Here is a 27,859-nt window from a genome sequence, read left to right on the forward strand (position 1 = left end):
TGTGTGGCGATTGTGGTGCAATATTTTGCTAATATATGTCATCAATTTTCCAGGAAAAGACAGTCAATTGCTAGCCAATTTTAAACGCCATTAAAGCTTTTTTGATTGCAAAATTCGTCATCATTTGGTTTCAAATCACGATTAAATAACAGCAGCGAACGAAAGCCCCAAAGAAAGAGAGGGAGAGTTTATAATCACACAACTCATTCCTCTCGTGCATCAACCAATGGAGGTAGGTGTTTTATTTTACTTATATGATAAACAATCACCGAACATTTTATAGAAATAAAGTTCCCCAGGTGGAACTTTTTCGATTTTCCATACAAAACTACCAAATTTCGTGAGCTAGATCTCAGTTATTTATGAACCGGTATCAGGTATCAGAAGGCCGGCTCCAGAGTTACGTTCCCCGTCATTTGGGAGATTTGTGCCATCGCCATATTTGAGCCTATTTCATCATCTACCCGATGGGAGAGGAAAGGGAAGGGAAAGATGGGAGGAAATAGGAGTGGGGTCCCTTGAAGAGGGAAAATCGCATAAGCGAATTGAGAGCATGTAGCTCCATACCACAATGGGTTCGAACAGCGCCCTTAAAAGGACACTGCAAAACGCATGAGCGTAAAGAGAGCCTATAGCTCATTACCACAGCGGGTTAAGAATAACAGAATGTCCTGAAGATTCAGGTTTCTGAACTCAGTTTCACTTAATAAGTGTTAACCAAGTAATTGGAATCGCAATTACGCGAAGATTGGATAGTTACATATCAGGTGAGAAGAAGTTCCATAATCGGAATCACAACTATCACACACAAATATATCAACACACTGAATATTTGCCATGTGATAGTTGAGTCGGCAGTGACCAGTCAAGGTTGTTACCAAGAGACTGCAATTCTGCTTTGACAGATTTGTTAAATACTTAGCCACCTTTGGGATGGCTCAGTAATATACAATTTTTTTGACGACATGACTCCAAACTATTCCAATATTGCTTGTGCTGAGTTGCCGCCCAAGTGTTTATCTGAAGCTTCACCCAGCACTTCGAAATTGGAATAGCTGGCTCAGGGCCAATTAAGTCATGCGATGCTCCATCGCGAGCTAGCTCATCAGCCAATTCATTTCCAGCGATGGAAGAATGGCCAGGTACCCATACAAGGTTTACAGAGTTGATTGAATTCAGTTCCTCAATTTGAGTTCGACATGCGATAACAAGCTTCGACCTTGAATTGGCCGAAGCGAGAGCTTTTATAGCAGCCTGACTATCTGAGACATATTCCTTTACAAATAGCCAGATGACAACTCGTCCCGCGAAGGGAGTTGTGAGGAACAAAGTGACAAGCTATTGTGGAATTCACTCGAAGCAAGGACAATTGTGTCCCAATTCACCGGAAGTGGAAACATTCAAATCACTAGGATTTCTAATGGACGGAGAGAATTCATAGAATTTGGTCACAACCAATTCCCAGTTTGTGGAGTATATGTTCATATAGAGATCTCGCGTTCAGTATCATAAGGGCGTAACTGCATTGATCGATTTCTCCTCATCGACTTTTTCTTCAGCTAATAACTTAGCCCGGTAACTGTTTTTGACTGCTATTTTTGGTTCAATAGAAACTACTCATCATCCTTTGTCATGTTGCATCGTAAAATGTTGTGAGAACCGATTGAATTTTGTGTACTAGTCCAAAAAGAAAATCGACGAAGAGAAATCGATCACTGCAGATACGCCTGTATGATACTAAACGCGAGAGATGTAGCGATGATCAGATAATGATTCATCATCTGATACATGCCAATTCGTCAACTCGTGACTGATTCTGTTCAAGCAGAGCATTATGTCTAACACTTCTTCTCTAGCAGACACCATGAAGGTTGGGCGATTCCCTAAAATAAGTAATCCAAAATTTAAACTACTTAAGTATTCCATCAGACTGGAGCTTCTCAAATTGATATCTGAGCTGATCCAGATGATGTGATGAGTATCAGCATCACTACCCACAAATCAGCAGAAGGCCTTTTCATGGGCAGTGAACGACAACTCGTTTGAAATCATCCATTGGGGATGGTTCATCATGTGGTAAATACACCACACAACGAAAGACGTATTTCCTATTGAGGTCACCAACAGAAATATCAATTGTGACAGCACATATATCTTATTTATGAACCGATTGGAATGATGAATTTTCACAGTACATCAGATATAACTTGAATATTTGAATATTTTTTTCAATCACGGGTTTATAAGTAATAACGGTTTAACTAAAGTGTAATTTTCGATGAAAAATTCAAAACAATTTATCTCAAAATCTGATAGCCCCACACAAAAACTGTCTTTAGCAAACTTGTTTATCTCGTTAAAATCTACAACTTTGCTGAAGATATCATGAAGCTCTTCCTTCAATATGTTTAGAAATGTTATTTAAAAAAAAATCGTTTAAAAATTCACTATAGTCAAATCGTTACTGCTTTTGAACTTGTGATTGGAAAAATAACTTCAAGTTATGTCTGATATTCTGCCAAAATTTCATTCAAATCGGTCCATAAATAACCGAGATAAAGTAGGTCATTTTGTATGGAAAACCGAAAAATTTGCAAATGTTTTGTCCAATACTGTATATCCTCCCGATCTAATCAAAGCCATAGCAGAAGATTATAAACAGGCTTTCATGATTTGTTGCGAATCATGATTGTTACAGAGAACGATAAGTGAGGAATTCTCTTAGTTTTATTTTTCAAAATCCAATCCCTGACCCTGGAACATATTATGATTCTCTGGTTCAAGTTCGATAAAACCAGCTCAGATAAATGTATTTGTAACATTATTCACTTTAATATAATTTATTCATGTTGTTCGGAATTTGGATAAACGTTTTTGGAATATGATACAGAAAGAGCATAGTGTTTGGCGTATGAAGCTAAATGCTGAAGTCACTGTTGGCCTTTAGTGTTCGGAACATTAGTCAAAATGTACAACAGAACTATAAACATATGTATGATAAAACAAACTTAAAACTGTAAATGATATATTCTCGATGCCTTGTATTTTCCACATGGGACGGTTAAGCTTTTACGGACAGTATAGAACATAGGTACACATCGGAAAGGGCACAAAGGACATGCTTCATATGAGCAGAAGCCATAGTCTTTTGAATTTTTCCGTCTGCTATATATCGCCATCGCTGCCGACGACGACGACGACGACAAGTGATGCTCATCGAAGCAAATCAAATCTACCGTTGGCTCAGTGGGCATAATAAAAAATGCGGGAATAGATGGAGATGGTTGTGTATATAGTTTGCCCTCTGCTTTGATAGTTCAATCGTTCAATGGAAGCGTAGGCGTACATGGCTTTTGTCAAATAATGATGGATTTTGTTTAAACAATATTGTTGTTCAAATTACTATCATATAAGACGATCTATTACAACTTACCCAAGTGATCATGATGATGCTATTCACTTCTTAACTTAACTTGCTCTAGAGACTAATGAGCTTGTATGATTTGTTCCTCAATTTTTTGCGTAATATTTGATGAAAAACATATATTTTCAGTATTTTTCAGTTATTGTACAGTAATTTCTTATAATGAGAAATTCTCGAATGAGTTTCTGGCAAATTAAGAAGAAAGATTTGTATATTCCTTTTAATAAATTTTTGAAGAAACCCCTTGATATTTTTTTAGATTTGGTGTGTTTATGAAACTTTCAGAACAATTACTTTTGAATACCTGATATCTTGATACTTTGAAGCCTACAACGTAGCATCCCGCAGTTTCCGGGCGTTTTGTGAGCTCCATCTTCATCTATTTTGGGCGATATTTCTCCAATTTGAACGAACTTTTAAGGTCAAGCTTTGAAATTAAAGTACAGACAAACAGCTATGCCCTTCGTTATATGCATTCGTTTGGAATGTATGTAGGTTCAAACTGCGGTTGACGAGAAAAGGGGTATGGGGTGGGCATAAGGTATAAAAAGTATTCAATAGAAGCGAGTAAAAAAAAAATGGAAAAACATATAACATAACAAATTTTCGTGTTTTGACACGAATTTGATACAACTGGTACGTTACGTTATGGCATATGTGCTTTTCACAAGAAATTTTGTTTTATACCTTCACTTCCCTTCGCATGCTACTGTATAGATAAAAAGAGAAACAAAACATGACGAGACATACCAAAGCAATTCGTTAGAGCCACTGACAGACATGAAAGTTTATTATATAAAATAAAATGCCCGGCGAATGTAAGCCTTCATGGGGGATTCTATTTCTATGCATATGTATTGATAAAACTTCGATTGCCTGAGGGCACAGTTCCCACCATCATCCGGGGACCATCACTTCTACTACGAGTGAACCTTCTCCGGTTGCAGAAGCCCCACCAAGAGCCTGAATGGCACTGTTGACGCGGGCCGGACTGCCAGCGACAATGATGATGACAAATGGCCAGACGGGAAACTGTTGAGCAAATAGAGAAATAGTGCTAATCCGGGGACTAATTTGGGTAACTGCCTCGGTCCCCTCTCGAAAGGGGGATCAAGTGCATTTTGCTGACTGGCAGAAACTAGCGTGCTCTGTTCTGTACCTACAGAAAATAAGCTATACTACTTTAGAATGGGACACAGATTCAATTCACAATTCAAATTTCCCATGTTTCGTATCCACAACGTCTCACGAGCGTCCTTCTTTCTGCAGGCCTTGTTACACATAATCGAATCTCGAATGCATTTCAAAGGAAATTGTTTCAAGTTTCACATCTGTTTGTCTGTGGATGGGATAGTACTGATTGCCACCTGAGCGTAATTGCACCCTTTACGATGGCACTTTGGTGATTGATGGCTGCCTTCACCCATAATCGGACAAGGCGCCGGACGATTTCAGGATGCTTCTATTTGCATCCAGCAAAACCGAGTTGGCGTACAAAAATAGACCTCCAATATACATTTCAAAATAAGAATGTTGATAACAGTACTGATCGTTTTATAATGTTTGCAGGATCGCTGTGAAAACAAAACATTCAATAAATATGTTACTTACTGCCATACTGTGCTTATCACCATATGGTTTCTTCTTCTTCTTGGGCATTACATCCTCACTGAGGCAGAGACTGATTCTCAGCTTAGTGTTCAATGAGCACTTCAACAGTTATTAACTGAGAGCCTTCTTTGCCAAAATGGCCATTTTTACATTCGGATGTCGTGTGGCTGGTACAATGATACTTATGCCCAGGGAAGTCAAGGAAATTCCCATTACGAAAAGATCCTGCACCGAACGGGAATCGAACCCAGACACCTTCAGCATGACTTTGCTTTGTAGCCGTGGTCTCTAACCATTAGGCTAAGTCGCCTCTCCACATCTGAAGGGACCGAATAAATCATCGACATAGGGAGAGATATCGAGATAAAGAACATCGAGATGTGGAGAGTCGACTGTAGTATGGTTATGATCAGGGATATGATGATCATTGAACTAAATAGTATAAATCACATATTCCTCTCTTTTTTTCGTTTTCAAGTCAGTGGACTTGTCAACGTTTTCAATATGCGATGAACTTGTATTAGGGCATTGACTTACTAGGAAGTAAATCAAAACTTGAAAAAATCATAAATCGTAGTGATTGGTACGGCGTCTTACAGAAAATGTGTTTACAAAAAGCTACTTTTTCATAGTGAAGTTTAATTGAAAACATGATCTCTTTAAGTTTGTTTGCTAGGAGAGAAAGTAACAAGCCGAAATAGCTCAGTTGGGAGAGCGTTAGACTGAAGATCTAAAGGTCCCCGGTTCAATCCCGGGTTTCGGCAAGGTGCTATTTTGATACTCAATGTGAAAAGTTCTTATTGCTGTTTTATTGCTTGTCTGAATTTCAGGAAGAGTTTGAGTAAAAATGGAAATTTTCGCATGACATGCATATCCTTGCATGAAAAGTGAAAAATACGAATAAATTTATTCGCATGCATATCTCGGGAACTACGAACTCGTGGTAGTAACTATGTATTTTAAGTCAGTTCACTAGGATGGCCCATAATGATCAAACTACAAGAATCTCAAGTTACACTCCCCAATTCGCTTATTCGGACCTCCAGAAGCTTTTGTGAATATTTGATCAGATTTCGTCGGAATTCTTTCCGTTTAGGAATGAAAATGTTATACCTAGGGGTTATAAAAATCGAGTAACCGAAACCGAAACTCAGCTTGAACTTTTACAGTAGCTGTTCGAGCCCATACGAAAAAAATAGGGGGTGTAACTTAAGATTTTTCTCACAGGAAATGGGCAACCTTACAGTTCACATGTCAAAATAGTTTAGGGTTTTGTGAGTATACACTGCTCTATGGTCCAGAAAGCAGATTTTTAGAAATAAACTTTAGACGTTTTTTTTTTTAAAGCTTCTGAGATCATATCTTGCACCATACTAACTTAAAGTTTTGATGAACAAAATTTCAATTTGATTCAAAACCGATTTTGATATAGAAAATGGTTATCACAAGCTGCTGTCATAACATAATGCAAACAAAATTTGATATGATTATGATAAGATTTTTACATCAGAATCTGCTCGGGTTACTATTCAATCACAATAGATCATTTATATGAAAAGTTTACCTACCACCACGTTTTCTCAAAGGCATAGAAGGTACGATGGAATTTCTATTTATGGGCGTTACCAGAGGGGGTAGAGATGGCTCATTGCTTCCCCACCCCTCTTCCTAGCCGACGGGAAATAACATCAAAATCAGTCAGTTTGGTACGAAAGTTAACATATCGTTTGATTTTTTTTTTCAAAAAATGTTTCTAGTAATACTATTTATCTAAAATTGCGTCATGATAAACTATTGTATAATTCTTGCAGTTCAACTTAGAATCACACTTCCATTAAAAAGCTTCTCAGAATATTTGTTGTTCTCTCACGTTCCTTGTCAGATGGAAACACTTTCCGCAATATATCTTGGGAGGAATTTACCAAAAAAAAACTATTGTCGAACTCAAAAAGTTTGGCCAAATTGTCTCAAAACGAATTCATTCAGGAATTCTTTGAAGAACACACTCGTCAAAGCATTTGAAAAGAGAGTTTCACATAATCCCCGAGAATTCCACCTACTAGATGTTTTTCATTCGATTCTTCACGAAATTTCTTCAGTAATCAATGTTTATTTCCAGAAATCGTTCCTAAGAATACATAGAATTCATCCAACGGATTGTCCACAATACCTCAAGGTATGTTTTGGAATGGCTCTTTGACATTCTGCCAGAAATTTATCCAAAGCACAAGGAATTACTTCACACATTGTTTTAAGAGTTCTTCATATTTTTAAAGATTTTTTTAAGCATTTCCTCTTGAACTTTGCTGGGAATTTCAACCATAATTCCGCTTTAGGAATTTTATACATTTAGGACTCATCAGATTTTTTTTCTATTTTATTCCTTGTAAAATTTGTTATTTTTTTCTGTTTAAATATTTAATTATTCCTTAAGATTTTTCTCCTGATAACTTGGGGTTACTTTTATTTATTTTAATTAACGTCGCTTTTCGCCCATGACGAGATCACCACTCATAAAAATCTCTTCAGATTCATAGGCTCTTTTTTTTCTGTTCGGAACATAAACCACTGCGACCAATATTTGATCTATTGTAGTATATCCCGTGTCCTTTGTGTAGTGCATGTCGTTTTACTTTGTCACTATCGAGAAGTGATAAAGCATTCGGTTTTCTTACAATTGTAATTCCTAACTTGATCACAGGAAAGGATTCTAACTGAAAGGTTCCTACCCTTCGAAGAGTGTGGTGCATGCACTCTCCACAGGCGCGCCCCTTTATCAGGCAAAATCGGATCCCTCGATAAAGCCAAGAAATTACACCGATATTGTCCATGCATCAGAATCCTAGTCCTTACTTCTTCAAACTAGAGAACGAAATAAATAAAAGATTAGAAAACAAATTGTTGAATTCGACTCATTTTTTTTTCCTTGTCTCAAGATCATTCTCGGCAACTGGGAAAACCGAGACTTGTCACTTTTAACAAGGTTTTTAAAATGTAACAAGGACTAAAAGTGTTCCTTTGATTACTATAACATCCTGTTCTCTTCGTTTGAAGCAGTCAGGACTAGGGTTCACTGGTAGATCTTTACCCCATAACGCACCACGAAAAGGTGATCTACCCGCGTTATGGGTTATTCATAGGCTCATTCAAGGAAGTCTCTAAATATTCCGTTTTCCACAGCTCCTGGAGTCTGCTTGTATGAAATTATTTTTTATTATTTAGAGAAATTATGCTCTTTCAGTATCAATAACATATTTTTGATATACCTAGTTCTTATTCAGGCTATAATGCATGCAAGTTAAGGTCTTCCAAGAACTCTTTGGAGTTCGTGCATTCTACATCAGTCAATGGAGACCAATTTATCATTTCTATGTAGTAGAATATCTCACAATACTGCACCCTAGAAGATTGTTATAATTTGAAGAATCGTTTGTATTGTCAGATTCGAGTTTTGGTAGCTAGACAAGTACAACAGGTGTTCTAGTTCATTCAAAAACTTCCTGTAATATGTACCTGCGATGTTCTGGCGTATAAAGCGATCCTTTGATGCCTTTTTGATATGGCTCAGACCCTTATCTATTCATAGCAGTGAAATGAGCATTGTTAATGGTCAATGGTCTATCGATAGTTTTTTAATATGGTACAGTCTCTTGACCATTTATCTAAGTCATCGGAATATGTTATTGGTTTGTACGGATGTGTTTGGCCCTCCAAGGACTCCATTGAATATATGCCTTGGGATCATCGACCGTAATGAGTGATTTAAGGTTAGTTTTCAAACACTCTAAAGGTATCTAACCATTCATGTGATTAAACGGTGTATTGTATCAATTTGTGCGAATGTTCTTGGTCCCCCAAGATCTTTATTGAAAATAGGCCTTAGGATCTACAAGCGTAACCAACTATCAAAAGATGCTTTTTTGATATAGTACATACCCTTATATATTCAAGCAGTGATATAAGGATTGTTATAATTTGTACCGATGTTCTAGGCCCTCCAAGGACTTCATCGAGTTTAGGCCTTAGGATCTACAAGCGTGATCAACAATCTATCGATAGTTTTTCGATATGGTACAGCCTCTTAATCATTCATTTAAGTTAGCGGAATATTACGTTGGTTTTCCTAACTGAAGGCCACCATCTTGGATTCCAAAATGGTGTCGGACATCGATTTTCGTCATCCCCTTATCGTTTCCGGTCCAAAAATACCCAAATTGCATGGGTTTTTAACGATTTTCCCGGACCGGATGTCATTCCATTACATAATTTCCCACATAGTTGTCTAAACTCAATTTACGCACTTCGTAAAAAAAGTAACGTAAATTGAGTTATCGTAAAAAAAAAGACTTCGTAAATTGAGGTTTAAGTGTACTTGCCTAGAGAAATTAGGAAGTTATTCCTTGAAGAAATGCTAATGGAATCTTTCTTCGAGAATTATTGGAGAAACTGGCTTTATCCAATGCGTTAGATGAACCTGTTACTAAGCCAACAATTTGACAACGTTTTGGACCACATTTTGCTCATTATGAACAAACAGTGAAAGTTTAACGCATCATGAAAAAAGGGCAACCACTCACCCTTTTTTCATGATACGTTAAATTATCACTGTTTGTTCACAATGAGCAAAGTGGAGTCCGAAACGAACGAAAAATAATTATCGTTTTGCTTGAAATTTGTGAATGTCCTTTTGAGGTCACATGAAATCCCCCCCCCCCTCAGCGAAATCCTGGCTACGCCCATGGTTCAATCCAACTGAGAAAACGTTGTCAGAGACTATTGAGTAATATAGTCGCGCGCCCACTAAATCGGAACGCGCGTGTGGGACACGCGACGTGTGACTCGTTCCCGCCATAACTGTCATAATGACATGTGTGGCGCTGGATTCTTGCGATGCTTATAAATACAGCACACTATTCCAACAATAGTCGCGACGCTTGGAGATTTAGAAAAGTACTTTTAAATAAAATGTTTGTCCTTATTTCTGTCGAATCCATAATATGTACGAAAATGGAATTAAAAAGCCAATATTCCACTAAACAAAAACCAAAACAAACATTTGAGCTAACTATTCATAGTAAGAGCAAAGTACTGACAATCAAAGCGTGATATTGACTTAATTGACTGAAAAGATCTGATGACAACATCAAAATTTCGTTTGTTCTTTGTTTGTAGTTAATTTTAGATATCATTTTCAGATCTTTTATATATTATATCTATCAAGTTAATATTACTTTTAGCTATCCATATTATAATTTGCTATTGCTAAGCTATTTCGCCTGCTCGGAATGTTGTTTCGTACAAGAAAAATGGAAATTTCTTTGACAGAATTGATTAAATAAATTTCTATAGCTACATTTGAAAAGACATTTCTTCACAACTGAATAGTGCGATCTAAAAACAAATGATTTATTTTGCCATTTCTGAAAAAAAATCCCACGCGTCAAGATATTCGAACATTTTTCTATTCAGGCGCATAGTGCTCAAAACACTTTAAATGATTTAAATATATTCATACAGAGGACTATTTCTTTAATTCATAATAGGTTTATGAAAAATACAAATCAATAATATAATTAATTATTACAAAAATAAATTATAAAATAAATGAATTTCAATTTAGGTTAATGAATTATTCAAATTGAAGTTTTGAACAAACTAAAACTTATTATGAAGTTAGCTTAAGGTGAAGATGTGTATTTATTTATTTATTTTATGATTACTTCCAGCGGTCATCATGGTCTTTATGAAATAGAAAACTAATACCAACACAAAAAATGTAAACATGGTCAATGTATACAACGTGTTCTGCTTAAGCGTTGTCTAAAAGTATTTGTTGACAAGTTAAAATCAAATACACCATAAGCTTGTCGATAAGATGCATCGAAGCCAAACCTCAAATTTTCAAGAACACAAGGTTTTCAGCTCGAACCGCTGCGCTGTCTGGTTCCCTAGATTTGTGTTCTTGAAAATTTGAGGTTTGGCTTCGATGCATATTCACCTTAATTATTTCACACTGATTTCATTTTGTGTAAATAAACATTATTTTTGACCATCATTGACATAATTTTTCCACTGTGCGCTAAAAATAGCCGACTGAACTCAGCTTGGATCAGCACTAAACAGCAGCTGAATAATATGCTTGTTCAATTTTTGATTAGCGTACCATGTGTTGATTAGACGATGTCGAATAGAAGCTCAAACATGATCAATATTCAGCTATGAGAGGTTTATATTTTGCACTGGACGATTTATTCATCAATTCTAGGATGGCGCAGATGGCAAGGCATACCGCTGACGATTGGAAGGTCTCGAGTTCGAATCCAGTATCCAGGCGATTTTTAAATATAGTTGTTATATCATGATAATTGTGTACATTACATTTAAAGCGCATAAAACATATTTGTTGTGTTTTATTTGTTTTTAATTATTTTTGGACCCGTCGTATAAAAGCTGAACTAAATGCTTGTAACATGTTTCAAAAGCTGAACAATAAAGTTGAAATTCAACGACATGCTTTAAAGCAGTGTTTCCCAAACTTTTTTGACTTTCGCCCCCTTGAGACCAATATTTTTTGGAATCGCCCCCCTGATATGATATTTCATCATTTGTATTAAGCATTAAACTTACGTTGTACGCGAGTATTGATCAATATTTTATCATAAGTATACCAAAATTTGGTCAAATTTAAGGGGTATAGCAGTCAATCATAATGCTTCTATAAAAATACCCCAAAAAGAGTGGCTTCTACTTGTGTATCAGTAAAAGAGTCATATCTATCATAAGCATCAATTGTTTTTGTATCAACAAATCTATCCTGGCTTATGTACGATCATCGAAAAATGTTCAGATCACTTTTTGCTTTTTTGTCTTTTTTAATGTTCCTTAAGTTGTCGAAACAAATTTACGGAAAATTGGACAATACATTATCGTCTGTTCTGGAAACAATCCAATCTATATACAAAATATAAGAAAAACCAGACTTTTTTCAACTTTTCTTTCACTTAAATATATCGTTTAATTTAGATTTGTTTAAAGCTTTGATCCATGCAATTTTATGTCATTCAGGCCTACTATTAAGTAGGGTGATTTACGTATATGGGACTCAGTGATTTTATCTTTGGAATCCGATTTTCGTCCATCAAAGTCACATTTTTTTTATAAAATGATTTGTACTAAAAATACTGATTAGTATGCGGGTCCACAAAATATCAAAATGAGTAGTTTATCAAATGTGTGAAAAATCAGCCTTATTCTAAAGATCCCCTAATAAATATGGCCTTAGAAATAAATTTCAAACATCGCCAAAAGTTTCTACTTGCATCAAATATTATTTTTAGCAAAAACCATTCAGATCTCAATGACAATCGTCAAATTTGTATCATAATTTAAAAGCGAGCGCGTTTAGAGTAAAGAAATGATGAAATAGTTAGGTGCAAAATAAATTCATCTTCAGATGTATATGCTGTCATTAAAATATGAGTGTCTCTTACAAACTTTGATTCTATTTTTTTTTTCAATTGCTCCCACTTTCGCCCCCTTTCTAGTATTTTCGCCCCCCAAATTTAGTTTACAAATTTTCGCCCCCCTGGACCTAAAAATCGCCCCCAGGGGGGGCGAATTCGCCCGCTTTGGGAATCACTGCTTTAAAGTTTCTCCAAATTTGTGTGATCAACGCCAGAACAAAGGTTAGCCATGAAAATTATTAAAATGTTATTAAACATGATGCTGAATAAAACTACCATAATGGGTTTTGTTAAATGAGTGAATGTTAGTTGGGCGTACCTGCCACTCGATATACAAATGCGAAAATGGCAAGTTTGGCAAAGAAAGCTCTCAGTTATTATCTGTGGAAGTGCTCATAAGAACACTAAGCTGATAAGCAGCCTCTGTCCCAGTGAGGACGTAATGCCAAAAAGAAGAAAAAGAAGAAGAACCTACACACACGACCCAGTCAGGGAACGCCACCACCTGCCTGTTATCGAATTATATTTTCTGATGGAAAAGTCACGACCTCAAACGCCTCGGCGGTTAAATAGATTCAATGTTTTGATAATGAAAAAAATGTTTCCACCCCAATGAAATGATGAAGACAAAACTTCGAATGCCAAAGCGTCAAATAGAGAGAATTGAAAAGACACGAAAATTTCTTGACAGATTGGTTCTTTTCCGAAAGAATAAATAATTCATATGACTTACTGGAGTTTCCTTAGGAATGTCAAAAATCTTTGTTGATAAAAGAAAGAAGCCTGTGTATACAGATAGTAGATTTCAGAAAGTTTGGATATTTTAATGCTCTTTATTTGATACCTTCAAGTAGACATGTTGTCAGTATGCGAGGTGGATCAATAAATTGGTCAGATTAAGTTGAGTATCTAGGCTCATACAAAATAGCTTTCAAATATCACTCTGAGAGATCTCAAAGTAAATATTACGAATGTGTAAAAAGTCTGTATCCACTTATTGACGGAAAATCGAAATTTTGTCTTAAAAACAAGCTTTTGATCTTCAAACAAATATTCAGGCCAGCCATGTTGTATGCTGTACCAACATGGATTAGCTGTTATAATAACAGAAAGAAACCTCTGCAGATGATTCAAAATAAAATTTTGAAAATGATTTTGAAGCTCCCTCCTTGGTATAGAACTGATGAGTTTAATAGAATATCCAATGTTGCGTTATATATTTAGGTTAGGCTAGGTTGAGTTAATTGAAAGTGTATTTTTTTTTTCTTATGAGCAGGTAAAATCAACTCTCCTGTAAAAAATTTAAACTGCCACTTAATTGTAATATGTTGTTTACAAAATTGTTAAAATTTTGCCTAATATAGTTTAACCAATTTTGATGATAGTGTTTCGTAACACAGAACACCTAGATATAAGAAATGAATGCAATGCTTAAAATGATGCAAATAAATGATAAGTCACTATGCTCTAAATGTTTTGTCACTTTCGACACTTAGGGATTCGACGTTTTGTCTTTCGACATTTTGTCTCTTAATCTTATTACCCAGTTTAGAAAAAAAAGGTTTCTTTTGATTAGAATACAGCTGAGAAAACGTTAAAGGTGGTTAGTAGACTTTTCGCATAAAAGGATGTTTGATATACATCGAACAGTAACCCGAGCAGAATCTGATTTCAAAATCTTATCAAAGAAGGTTGGGTGACTAAACTCGGAAGACAAAACATCGAATTCATAAACGCCGAATACCAAAACGTCAAAAAGTCGAAGCTACAAAAAGTTGAAAGGAGAATGTTGTGGCGGAATTTTATGTGAAACTGGCAACACTGACTGGTAGAAATAGGAGAAGTGAAAAGTAAACTCGAAGTGTTAGGAGATCGCATGGGGGCCGTTTAAGTGTATACTAAAATGTATGAATAATATTAAGTTGTAAAATAGTATAATATAAATAATTGAATTACAGCATTGAAGCTGCTACCAAGAAAGCTGCTTTCAATAATTGGTTTATTGCGCCAACGATGACGATCCCCAACAGAGAAAATTGGACGGCAATCTTCCGTAATTAATTCAACGTTTTGTCTTTAGAAGTTTTGCCTATCGAAATTTTGTCCCTAAATCGATTTTATCACTTAATAATTATGTGTAAAACACCAACACACATGACCCTGTTAGAAGCTGATTCATCAACCTATTTTTTGCTATTACCCCCTTCACTGATTATCACCTGATAAAACACTCCTCACTCAGAGAAAGCAACCACCTGCCTGTTATCGAATTATATCTCTTGATGGAAAAGTCACGACCTCAAATGCCTCAGTAGTTAAACAGAGTCAAGGTTTTGATAACAAAAAACACGTTTCCACTCCAATGAAATGATGAAGCTTCGCTCCATAGTGCTGGGAATCGCGGGTTTCATAATCCTCTTGAGAGCTCAAAAGTTTTTGCAATACGAATGATTCCTACTAAAAAAACCGTCTTGTACGATACTTCCGCTAAAACGTTTGCTTCTACAGTGAGAAACCTGAAACTTCAAACAGCGGTCGTGGAAAATTTCCCTTCAACAAATATCTCAAATGCCGTGGGAGACCCCACGGAGTCAAATTGAATGTTTGTTTTGGTCTATCACCTTCAAACAAAGCATCGCCGACGGTTCATGCTTCTCATTTTACCACTCGCTACTTGTCTATGGATCTGTATACGTGGAAAATCTATTGCACTAAGGACTGTATCAGAAATAAGTTTGACACAATTTGAAAAGTGCTAACAAAAATTTGGATCAATATTATGAATAACTTGATGATTTTATGTGCTGTGCTTATCCTTGACAAACATTTCAAAACTTTTTTATAACAATTACTATGTGTCTTATTCGCATTTGAACATGTTGCGAACTCGCCAAGGACGATAATCTTTCATAATAAAGCAAATAAAATAAGTTTTATTAAACCAATAAAACCAAAAATGTCTTGAATAAATATAGATGTTTGAAAAATATAAGTATATACAGTCGACTCTCCATATCTCGATATTGAGGGACTGTCGAGATAGGAAGAGATCGAGACAAAGAACGCACTTGTTACGAATTCTAGATTGAAAATCACTAAACAAGCATACGTCAATTTGTGTACCCGAACTGTTTTCAATCAATGTAATCAGGTCAAGTAACATTTGACAGACGTATCGACATACACTACCCGTCATAAATACGGACTCACTAAAATAAGTATTGCAACACTCAGCTGAATATTGAATCACCCTGAAAAGTTTAGCATCACCTTAAATCAGGTGATTTAACATTGCTATATCTCGAGATCCTTACGACTTGCAAAGAAGCGATCTTCAGCAAAGTTGTTCATGGGATCAAGGACATCCGGAAAGCGAACAGTTTAGTTCGCAATTTTGCCGCTAGGTGGCGCTAGTAAGCATGTAAAATTGAGCATTTTGAACTAGTTCTAGCTTGTGATCCATAAGAGATAGAAAGTTCGGGTCTTCGGCAAAGTTGCTCAGAGGTTCAAGGACATCCGGAAAGCGATCAGTTTAGTTCGCGATTTCGCCACAAGGTGGCGCTAGTGAGCATGTAAAATTGAGCATTTTGAACTAGTTCTAGCTTGTGATCCATAAGAGATAGAAAGTTTGGGTCTTCGGCAAAGTTGCTCAGAGGTTCAAGGACATCCGGAAAGCGATCAGTTTAGTTCGCGATTTCGCCGCTAGGTGGCGCTAGTGAGCATGTAAAATTGAGCATTTTGAACTAGTTCTAGCTTGTGATCCATAAGAGATAGAATGTTCGGGTCTTCGGCAAAGTTGCTCAGGGCTTCAAGGACATCCGGAAAGTGAACAGTTTAGTTCGCGATTTCACCGCTAGGTGGCGCTAGTGAGCATGTAAAATTGAGCATTTTAAACTAGTTCTAGTTTGTGATCCATAAGAGATAAAAAGTTCGGGTCTTCGGCAAAGTTGCTCAGGGGTTCAAGGACATCCGGAAAGGAAACCGTTTAGTTCGCGATTTTGCCGCTAGGTAGCGCTAGTGAGCATGTAAAATTGAGCATTTTAAACTAGTTCTAGCTTGTAATCCATAAGACATAGAAAGTTCGGGTCTACGGCAAACTTGCTCAGGGGTTCATGGACATACGGAAAGGGAGTAGTTTAGTTTGCGATTTTGCAGCTTGGTGGCGCAAGTGAGCATGTAAAATTGAGCATTTCAAACTAGTTCTAGCTTGTGATCCATAAGAGATAAAAAGTTCGAGTCTTCAGTAAGTAAAGAACAGAAATAAAGTAAAGGACATCCAAATATCAAATTTTTTGATTCCTAATTTTACCACTAGGTTGCACTAGTACGCATATTTAATTAAATATATTAAAATTCTTTCTTTCGGGCCAGATCAGAAAGAAAGTTTGAGTCTTCGGCAAAGTTGTTCGGAAAGTCAAGGACATCCAGGAAACAGTTCACTCTGGAGGGTTGACTGTACCTAAACATTATGAATTTGATAAAATAGAATTTCCAGAATGCTGTTCAGAAATCCTTTGACATTTGGAAGTTGAAGTGATTAGGGATGGAATCATACTAAATTAAAGTGAGTCAGGTCTGATCAAATGTATATTCAAGTGTATCATATCTGATTCATATTCTAGTGATTCTGGTATGACTTACTTCATGTGCGAGTGACTCAGTCAGGACTCATATTCATCATATTCAAATTATTAAAGTCAGAATCTCTTCATGGTTCAAGTTTGATTGGCTTCATATCCAAGTGATTGATGTCTTATTCTCTTTATATTCATGTCTTTCGGGTTTGATTCACTCCATATTCAAGAAATTCAGGTTTGACTTGAATATGGAGTAAACAAAAATTAATAATCACTAGCGCCAATAGCGACAAAATCGGATGTCCTTGAACCCCTGAGAAACTTTGCCGAAGACCCGAACTTTCTATCTCTTATGGATCACAAGCTAGAACTAGTTCAAAATGCTCAATTTTACATGCTCACTAGTGCCACCTAGCGGCGAAATCGCGAACTAAACTGTTCACTTTCCGGATGGCCTTGAACCCCTGAGCAACTTTGCCGAAGACCCAAGCTTTCTATCTCTTATGGATCACATGCTAGAACTAGTTCAAAATGCTCAATTTTACATGCTCACTAGCGCCACCTAGCGGCGAAATCGCGAACTAAACTGATCGCTTTCCGGATGTCCTTGAACCTCTGAGCAACTTTGCCGAAGACCCAAACTTTCTGTCTCTTATGGATCACAAGCTAGAACTAGTTCAAAATGCTCAATTTTACATGCTCACTAGCGCCACCTTGTGGCGAAATCGCGAACTAAACTGATCGCTTTCCGGATGTCCTTGAACCTCTGAGCAACTTTGCCGAAGACCCGAACTTTCTATCTCTTATGGATCACAAGCTAGAACTAGTTCAAAATGCTCAATTTTACATGCTCACTAGCGCCACCTAGCGGCAAAATCGCGAACTAAACAGTTCCCTTTCCGGATGTCCTTGATCCCCTGAACAACTTTGCTGAAGATCGCTTCTTTACAAGTCGTAAGGATCTCGAGTTATAGCAATGTGAATTAACCTATTTTGAGGTGATGCTAAACTTTTTGGGGGTGATTCATTATTCAGCTGAGTGTTGCAATACTTATTTCAGTGAGTCCGTATTTATGACGGGTAGTGTACGGAGAGGAAACCGGGAACAAAAATCATCCAGGAACACATCGAGATACGGAGATATCGAAATATAGAGGATATCGAGATATGGAGAGTAAAAATGTATGCAGAATGAAGGGACCGAAGAAATCATCGACATAGAGAGAGATATCGAGATATAGAACATAGAAATATTGAGAGTTGACTGTAATACTATCATATTTTTAAACATGTTCCCTATCAAATGGCAATAATGACTTTATTTAAAATTGATCTGTAATTAATTACAATTACTAGAATTGAAAAAGAGTTAATTTTCTAGGGTACTCTCATTCTAGCAAACTCCATTGAACTAAAAAGAAACAAATAAAAGCGTGACAGTTGTGTTAAGCAGGGTTACAAAGATAAATTAATTTGTTTTGCATTGTCATGACCAGCATTTTTTTTTTTTTTCAAATTATGAAACTTTTTTTTCAGCTTGAAGGCGCCTTCTAAAATTCCAACTTCTTTCCTATACAGTTCTTATAGTGCTTTAGCTAAACGCTCTTCAAGGCTTCACATCAGCACGCTGATGGGAAATCAGGACGATTGATGACTGGACAGAAAAGAAGCAGCTTGGATTACCCAAATGGATGAATTCGGGGGCCCCACTGTGAGAAAAAATATATTTTCACGGCTGAACGGAAGGCGAGCCTTCTTTTCGAAAAAAAAAACATAGGGAAGAGTGTTCTTAAACGAATCATTTTATTCAGTTTTAATGAAATGTTTTGTCGGTCAGAATCAATACACAATATCACCTTTCTTTGTTAAATAAAAAACATTTTCTTTAAATGTATTTGCAATTTGATTCATGATTCATCTTGAGTGGTTCACTCTTCAGCGTTCATCGAGTACGTTGGGTGAAAGTTTTGAAGAAATTATTCTAACAATTTTGGGAAATATCTACAAGCTGAATTCGAGTTTTACGATTCCGCATTTTTTACGAGAACGCAAGCAAATGTGATTGTGCCTAATGGCGCATGCTGAATATTTTTATTACCGAAGAAAATCGTATAATCGATTAGAAAGTAGACGTTGGAATGACGTGCGTACGATTTATATCATTCTTCCCTATTTTTCCTTGTCCAGACTTTCACCTTCAGTTTGCTTTCAAACCATCGATTGGGAAAGGAGCTCATCGGACTATCCTGCTGATTGATAAGGTCGTTCCGAAATTTTGGCACCCCGTCGATGCCGTTATGGGAAGGTGATAGATTAGAAATAAAAATGTCTTACTGTGCAGGTCGCATTTGGTGCCACTAATGAGATGTGATGAACCGATAAAGAGCTGAAAAAGTGCAGCATTATATTATTTTATAGATATTTAGCTGATTGTTATATGACTAACTACTGTTTGGTTTTTTACTTTCACGAACTTTCAAGGCATTTCGTTGAATGACATGACAACATTTTAAGTTTTATTTATCTTCAGGAGGTTTCCATTACCGATAGCTCCATCAAATCTGCTGAACTTAACTGTGTCTGCTGAAAACTTAATCGATTGGTCGCACGCTGGAGGTTACCAATCGATCAAGTTTTCAACTTGAACAGCTATCTAGTTCTCTAGACTTGTGATCTTGAAAATTTGAGGTTTGGATTCAATCAGATATATATAATTAACAATATGAGTCACTCTCATTCAGTAGCTCATTCATTGAATATTATGATTTTGATTTATAGAAAACTAACACGTTAAAAAGCAGATAAAGTTCAGTTTGAAGGTGACTTTAATCGGCCATGTGTAGGGGCCCCATGATCAATGGTATAGTGATTAAAGAAGCCTAAATACCCATTCAAAATTCATTCTCGATACATCGGTTTAATTTTGTAATTCAGACGGATCAACGCAAATATGCGGGGCCCAAAATCGGATCTGGAACTGATTTGGAGGTATGTTACAGACTATGTTCCTAAACAAGCCGATTTTCATTTCAATTATAATCAAATAAAATACACTTTTCTCTTCGGGGCATGGTTTGTACACATTCATGGCTGGTAGCAGATGTCTTTTTAGAGGCATAGTCTCAGAAGTCACTTTTTTCTTTATTCTGCTTGCAGTAGATCCTGCTTCAAGAGGTTCCAGAGAGACCTTCAGAGACTATTTCTTGACCATTTTGATTTCCCCAGAAGACTCCTCAAATTTCCAGGAAGATCTACGAGAATTCCTATCCTAGTTTCTCCAGATATCCTTTCAGGTATTTTTTATAGTTTCCTTCATGGATTTATCCACATTTATCTACGAAATGCTCCTTATTTTCCTCAAGGGATTATCCGAGGAAATATATTCCATACATTTCAATGAATTCTTCTTTGAATTTGACCTATGATTCCTCATAAAGATCATGCAGAAATTTATCTAATGATTTCTCCAACATTTCATGGAAATTACTGCAGCCATTCTTTTAAACAATTTCTCGTGCATTTTTTCGAATAAAATCTTCAAGGTTTTTTTTAAAGTTCATCTCAGGTTTTTTATTTTATTTTAAAGGAGCGGTTCCACGCCGTTTCGCAAACCCGATTATTTTTGTATATTTTGAATCGCCTGAAAATTTGCATACAGATTCTTTATGACCAAAAATGCCATTATGCAGTTTCAGACCGCCATTTTGAACCTCGCCTTATTTTTGAGAAGAGCGTATCGGAAAATGCATGGCAAATCTTTAAAAAACTGTAACTCGAAAACGGTTTGTCCGATCGATTTGAGATTTTCTACAAAGTTATAGGTATTGCTTAGAACTATATGAAAAAAAATATGCACGGTAAAAAAAGTTACAAATTATTTTTTATTTCAACAACAAAATTTTAAAATCGATTTTCTCCAGAAACGCAGTTTCGATTTATTTATTTTTTTGGATATGTTTTAGGGGACAACTTATGTGATTTATTGCACGATGTTTCAAAATGGAAGAATTATGATTTTTTTTAAAAATTACAGATTTTGAATAAAAATCGAGATAGAGGAAAACAATAATTTTTTATGTGATTATTTGAAAGTACAGAAAAATTGCGATCGAAAAGTACTTAAGTAAATTTTTTCTAGGTTGCATCAATTTCGAGATATACTCATATTTTTATAAAATTTTCAAATAAAAAAAGAAAAATAGGCTCTTTTCAAGCATATTTCGTGTTTCTCCATTCCAGAAAAAAAATATTTTGATTGAGCGAATCGTAGCTAAATCGTTTATGGTTTGATCAAAACATGTATGCTTAGGTATTGAAAAAAGAGTGCAGGGTAAAGAATATAAACGATATTTTCAAATGAAAATTTAAAGCTAACAGTTCTTAAAAAACCGCAACATTGATGTTTTTAATTTTTGGATATATTTTGCGGTTGTTTTAGGTATTGTTCAGGACTATTTGAAAAAAAATATGCACGGTAAAAATAATGACAGATTTAAAAAAAAAAAAATTAAAATCGATTTTCTATTAAAATGCATCTGTGATTTTTATTATTTTTGGACATGTTTTAGGGGACAATTTATGCGATTTATTGTACAATGTTTCATAATGGAAGAATTATGGACAAAAAAGTTATAATTTTATAAAATATTACAAATTTTGAAAAAATCGAAATAGAGGAAAACAATATTTTTTATGTGTTTATTTGATAGCACAGAAAATGCATTGGAAGAGTACTTAAGTAAAATTTTTCTAGGTTGCATCAATTTCGAGATATACTCATACTTATATAAAATTTTCAAATAAAAAAAGAAAAATAGGCCCTTTTCAAACATATTTCGTGTTTCTCCATTCCGGAAAATTTTATTTTGATTTCAACAACACAAACCAAGTCAAGTCAAGTACAAAACACTGAAGACGGCTTTACAGTTGAGGTTGAAATACGCGTATCTGTCGAAGGATACAATAGTAGAATTAAAAGGAACAGTACTACTCATCTTTTTGTATATTTACACGCATTCTACTAAACAGGCTCCACAAGGGTTTTCATCACTTTTGCCTGTGTTAGTAGGTATGATGAACAAACACGTTTTTCCCATACCCATACATTTGGACATGCCCAAGTAACCAGTAAGCACGATAATGCGGCACGGTAACAGCATTATATGCGCATATAGGGTAATCATTTGATGCATGTCAGTTTTATATACTCATATAATGCTATTATAATGCCAGAAAAGGCGAAATAGCGTGCCATTATAGTGTCAAGATATAACCGTACTTCTCTGCACCACTAATGCTGATATAACACCACGAGAGAAACGTCAGTTGTTTTCGCCAGGTTTTTAGGGCGAATATTTTGTGCTATCGCGTATGCGACCAAGCAACTGGTCCGTATCAAACATATTCGTAATGGTAGTTTTCATCCTTTTGAGGACTTGCAATTGCCACATTTTGATACATCGTTCTGATGATGAAATTCCTCATTGTGCGTCTCGAACCTGCGACACCCGTATTGTTGAGTTGTTGTCCTGCTCCTTTGCTCCTACGGCCACATAAGATGAATAGTATTGGAAAGAGAAGTGATCAATTTAAACCATCACTTTTCCCCGTCATAAAACCTGCAATTGTAGTAGTGAGAAGATTTATGTTCGACTCCCTCTTACCACTATATGCAAACACAAAGCTCGTGGTATATTTGTCAAAACACTGAATGGCATTTAAACATGCCCTGTATTCGAATATAAAGCCAATATAGTACTTATTTAATGCCTGTATGCATCAGGCTTAGAAGCATTAATGATGCTGTAATAGGGGTTCTATGCAGCGGAAGTGCTGTTATAAGGTGTGTAAGCATTTGTGGTGCTATTATCAGGTCCGTCGCATTCGGGCTCAGATTGGGTACCTCTTCTAGTACTGCATTTGGTCCCTCGGTAGTGCAAATGATACCCAAGTTTGACACATTGCAGTACACTTTTCACGGCATTTTAGATTACCTTATGAGCCATAAAACTTTGGGCATTTGCAAGGGACATGAAGGTCTTTAATTTGTCTTTGCTATTATAATGCATGTACGCATCTATGATGCTGATTAAGGGCTTATTATTAGTGCTTATGGTCACTTGGGTGGTAAATGAATAAAAGAAAAACGATGCTTTTTTTTAAACATACTTCATGGGTACAAAAATAATGCGCTATGTTGTCAAGTTTTATCACTGTAGCAATCATCATTGAAAAAAATGCGGTACAAAAACTTCGTGGTGTGAATTACCTATGTAGTATATAAGGTAAGTCTAAAACCGTGAGAGCATTAGTGTTCTATCAACAGTGATTGTTCAGTGATTGTAGGTGACGTTTATTTGCCTGTGAAATTGACGTGCTACGAAAGAAGATAAAGCATTATATTGTGGGTTAAGGAGGCGTTTTTAGAGGTATTTATTTTTGTTGTGCGTGTGCGTGAAGCTGTACAAATATCATTATTTCGCAATGAGTTATATCAGTTCAAGATGTAGAGTGTTCAAACAAATTTGTTCTAAACATTGTCGAAATCTTACGGAAGATAATATTCTGAAATTGGTTTTGTTGGGATTTGCTGAACAGAATAAATTATATAGTAAGCTTAAAATTTGTGATTCCTGTCGTTTAAAACTGTCTAATTGTACTCAACTATCTAGTAGCGGTAAACTACACATTTATTCTTCAAGATGAAGTTCAAAGCCATCATTGGAATGCTCAGCAAGCTACTTTGCATCCATTTGTAATATATTATCGTCAAGATGGCAAAGTCAATCATTTAGTTTTATTGTAATTCCAGAATATTTGCGCCACGATTCTGTATCTGTCAACTTATTCATATCTAAATTGATAGATTTTTTGCGATAACTGTCAACAAGATATATTTTATGTCTGACGGAGCTGCATCACAGTATAAAAATAGGAAGAACTTTTCAACTCTTTGGCAATTTAAAATCAAATATGATATAGAAGTTGAATGGCATTTTTTTTTGCAACATCACATGGAAAAGGGCCATGCGATGCCATAGGAGGGACACTAAAACGTATGGCTACCAGAGCCAGTCTTGCCAAAAAACGTGAACATCCGACAAAAAATTCTAAGGAACTATATGATTGGGCACAAAATCGGAAAAAAGAGCAGGTTACACAAATCTTCTTTTGTTATTCAACTACTGAGGAATATGATATCATTGCACAAGAACTCAACCAACTATTTTCAAGTGCAAAAACAGTTCAAGGCACTCAGAAATATCACTCGTTTATCCCTATCTCTGAAACACAAATTGAAGTTAGACAATTTTCGAGCTGTGACGATAACAAGAAAGTAGTTGATATAATTAAAAAATAAAATTGCAGTACATGAATATAAAAAAAACAGAAAAAAAAAAACAAAAAAAAACAAACTCTTTCTCCATGGTTGTACGATCTTGCCGCAATCAGAGGGCTTTACCCATTAGCCCTGGGGTCCAAAGGTACACCGTTGTGATAGAATCACATTTTTAATGCCACGTTAAGATTTACCGTGTATATCTCGGAAGTGATGCATCTCAGCTAAATTTTACTTGTGTATTTTTCGATAGAAATTTTTCATATTTAAAAATATATAGTTATTTTTCTGTACTAAAAAAAACGCACCAAAAATATCGTTTTACATAAATTCGTTTTATTTATTTTTTTAAATAATTTATTTTTTATCCAAAAATTTTCCGTTTTGAGGCATTGTGCAATAAATTACAAACACTATGCTGCAAAACATATCCAAAAATTAAAAACATCAATTTTGCGATGAACTTCAAATTTTCATTTCAAAATTTCGTTCATATTTTTATTACCGTGCATACTTTTTTAAATACTTTAAATACAATGAACTTCAAATTTTCATTTCAAAATTTCGTTCATATTTTTATTACCGTGCATACTTTTTTAAATACTTTAAATACAATGAACTTCAAATTTTCATTTCAAAATTTCGTTCATATTTTTATTACCGTGCATACTTTTTTAAATACTTTAGTATATAGGTTTTGATCAAACGATAAACAATTCAGCTACGATTCACTCAATCAAAATAAAATATTTTTGGAATGGAGAAACACGAAATACGTTTGAAAAGGGCCTATATTACTTTATTTATTTGAAAATTTTATATAAATATGAGTCTATCTCGAAATTGATGCAACCTAGAAAAAAATTACTTGAGTACTTTTCGATTGCAATTTTTCTGTACTTTCAAATAATCACATAAAAATTATTGTTTTCCTCTATTTCGATTTTTTTTTCAAAATCTGTAATTTAAAAAAAAATCATAACTTTTTTGTCCATAATTCTTCCGTTTTGAAACATTGTGCAATAAATCACATAAGTTGTCCCCTAAAACATATCCAAAATTAAAAAAAAACAAAACCGCGTTTCTGGAGAAAATAGATTTTAAAATTTTGTTTTTTAAATAAAAAAAAATCTGTAACGTTTTTTTACCGTGCATATTTTTCTCCATATAGTCCTAAGCAATACCTACAACTTTGTAGAAAATCTCATATCGATCGGACAAACCGTTTTCGAGTTACAGTTTTTTAAAGATTTGCCATGCATTTTCCGATACGCTCTTCTCAAAAATAAGGCGAGGTTCAAAATGGCGGTCTGAAGGTGCAAAATGGAATTTTTGGTCATGAAGAATCTGTATGCAAATTTTCAGGCGATTCAAAAAATACAAAAAATAAATTTAAAACAAATCGTTCGGTGATGATATATATGATATCATGATATCATGATTCCAGCGTGTTTTCGTCTTATGAAAATACACCATGATTTGGACTGATGACATCATGAGTCAGATTGCCGTAACGCAACACACGCGTTAGGTTTTTGTAGCTGATTGCTCGGAATCATGATTCAAATGCCAAAAATGCTGAGTCGCGCATCCGTTTATGATCGACAAAATAAAAAAAAGTTAAAAATGGCATACATTAAGATTCGAGCCAAGAACCTTCCGATTGTGAGCCACGTACTTTACCACTCAACCGCTTCGTCATCTTGAATAAAGAGTGATCAATACGAATGTGATGAAGCAAAGTGCGCCGCTTAGTGTTTTCACACTGGATGTTACGCTTATGAGGAATCATGATTATGACTCCAGGAATCATGATTTGTGATCCTGATATTATGACATAACCAATTTATGAATTTCATGATTTGTAAATCATGGTGTGGGGATCAGATTTTTATCCGTGTAGTGGTCCACGGCTATGAAGTAAAGCCATGCTGAAGGTGTCTGAGTTCGATTCCCGGTCGATCCAGGATATTTTCGTAATGGAAATTTCCTCGGCTTCCCTGAGCGTACAGTATTATCGTACCTGCCACACGATAAATGTAAAAATAACACTTAAGGTTACTATGACATGACGACAAGCGAGCCGAGTTGCTGAGATTGATTAATTTAATTGATAAAAACTGCGCTGTGAGATTACTAATAAAAGATAAAAACCATAATAAAATAATTGTTGGAAAATAATGTATTTACAGGTAATTCCGACTGTTCCGGCGCTGTAGACGCCACAAAATCCTGCACTATTTGTCGCAAAATCTCGGGCAGGATCATCACAGAATTCGAGACTTGATTGGTACACTCTGGGTAAGTTTATTAAACTTACGGCTGTCGTTCGTTCCCCTTTTGCACGTGTCTGATTTAAGGTCTATTCTTGAAATTTTTCATTTCAAAATCTATACAAATATATTGGCAAAACATTTCCACAAAATTAGCACAAAAATGATGTGAAAAATTACGTTAATTTCATTCGGATAACGGCGATCTTTAGAACCCCGTTCATCTTTGTCCTGTCACGTATATCCATAGCCTATATGCTGCCAAGAGTTGTGTACTTTATGTCCAGCAAACAAATCCGTTGTAGTTTCCAAACAGATTCTGCTCTCTCGCTCTCCACGACGCATCCCGCCATTCAACCTCCGCCCAATTTTCATCCCCTTCGAAATCCCCGTGCTCTGCAAACTTTTACGACCCCCTTCAAGGAATTATCTTTATTTTCGCACCTTTCTGAATTATTCATATCCACGCAATTCTGCCAGGTGCCGAGCTCAGTAATTGTGCACTTTTTTTTCCTCTCTTGTGTGCAGAATTGACCTCACTGCAGATGTTCTATCCGGAACACAATTCTCGTCTCACATCCTCCACCTGCTGTATCCTTACATAAATGTTTGCTGCTCTCGGGATCCTGCGGCGTTCTATCAATTGTAGCACTGCTGTAAAGCTTTCACCTTCCCACTGAGATGCACTTTTCACTTATAAATTGAACCTTCATGCATTTTTGCACTAAATTTTCGCACCGGAAACGCTCACACCCGCACTGCGATTTGCAATCACTGACTGGAAGCAGCCCCCTCAATCTTTGCGCTTTTCCGATTGGAACAGCAGAATGTTGCTTTTTTTCAGCCTCTGCTCACACTAATACGGTACTAAACGCCAGAAGAACTCCGAACGGCCTCCAACGACCTTCGCTCACTCGCGAAAATAGGAAAACTGACAGAGCTCGCAATGCTACATGGCCACAGGAGGCTCACCCGAAGCCGACCTCGGATCGAATCCAGCCCAAGCAAACACTGAAAGCGGTTCCATAGTGTGCAGAACCAACCAAGGTAGCTCACTTCTCACCGTGCCATCCAAACAACAATACTTCACAGCACAAGCTTAGTGATGAATGGTGAGTGGGTTGGAATTTTTCTCATCAAACAGCGTGGGAACGGCTGGACCTGGAGCTCTC

At 35.9% G+C, this 27,859-nt stretch overlaps 1 protein-coding gene and 1 non-coding gene across 2 annotated transcripts in view; one reads left to right on the forward strand and one right to left on the reverse strand.

The window, feature by feature from the left end:
* Positions 1 to 27,643, reverse strand: part of LOC110677921 (probable serine/threonine-protein kinase DDB_G0282963) — a 329,903-nt gene extending 302,260 nt beyond the window's left edge. Inside the window, exon 1 of the mRNA XM_021849937.1 lies at positions 27,132 to 27,643. The gene's annotated coding sequence lies outside the window, so the exon portion shown is untranslated. The remainder of the gene's footprint in view (positions 1 to 27,131) is intronic.
* On the forward strand, positions 5,727 to 5,799 carry Trnaf-gaa. The gene has a single exon. It is a non-coding gene; the product is annotated as a tRNA-Phe (tRNA).
* Positions 27,644 to 27,859: the final 216 nt, after the last annotated feature.

Source organism: Aedes aegypti, chromosome 3 (assembly GCF_002204515.2).
Source record: "Aedes aegypti strain LVP_AGWG chromosome 3, AaegL5.0 Primary Assembly, whole genome shotgun sequence".
In the NCBI taxonomy this organism is placed as follows: domain Eukaryota; kingdom Metazoa; phylum Arthropoda; class Insecta; order Diptera; family Culicidae; genus Aedes; species Aedes aegypti.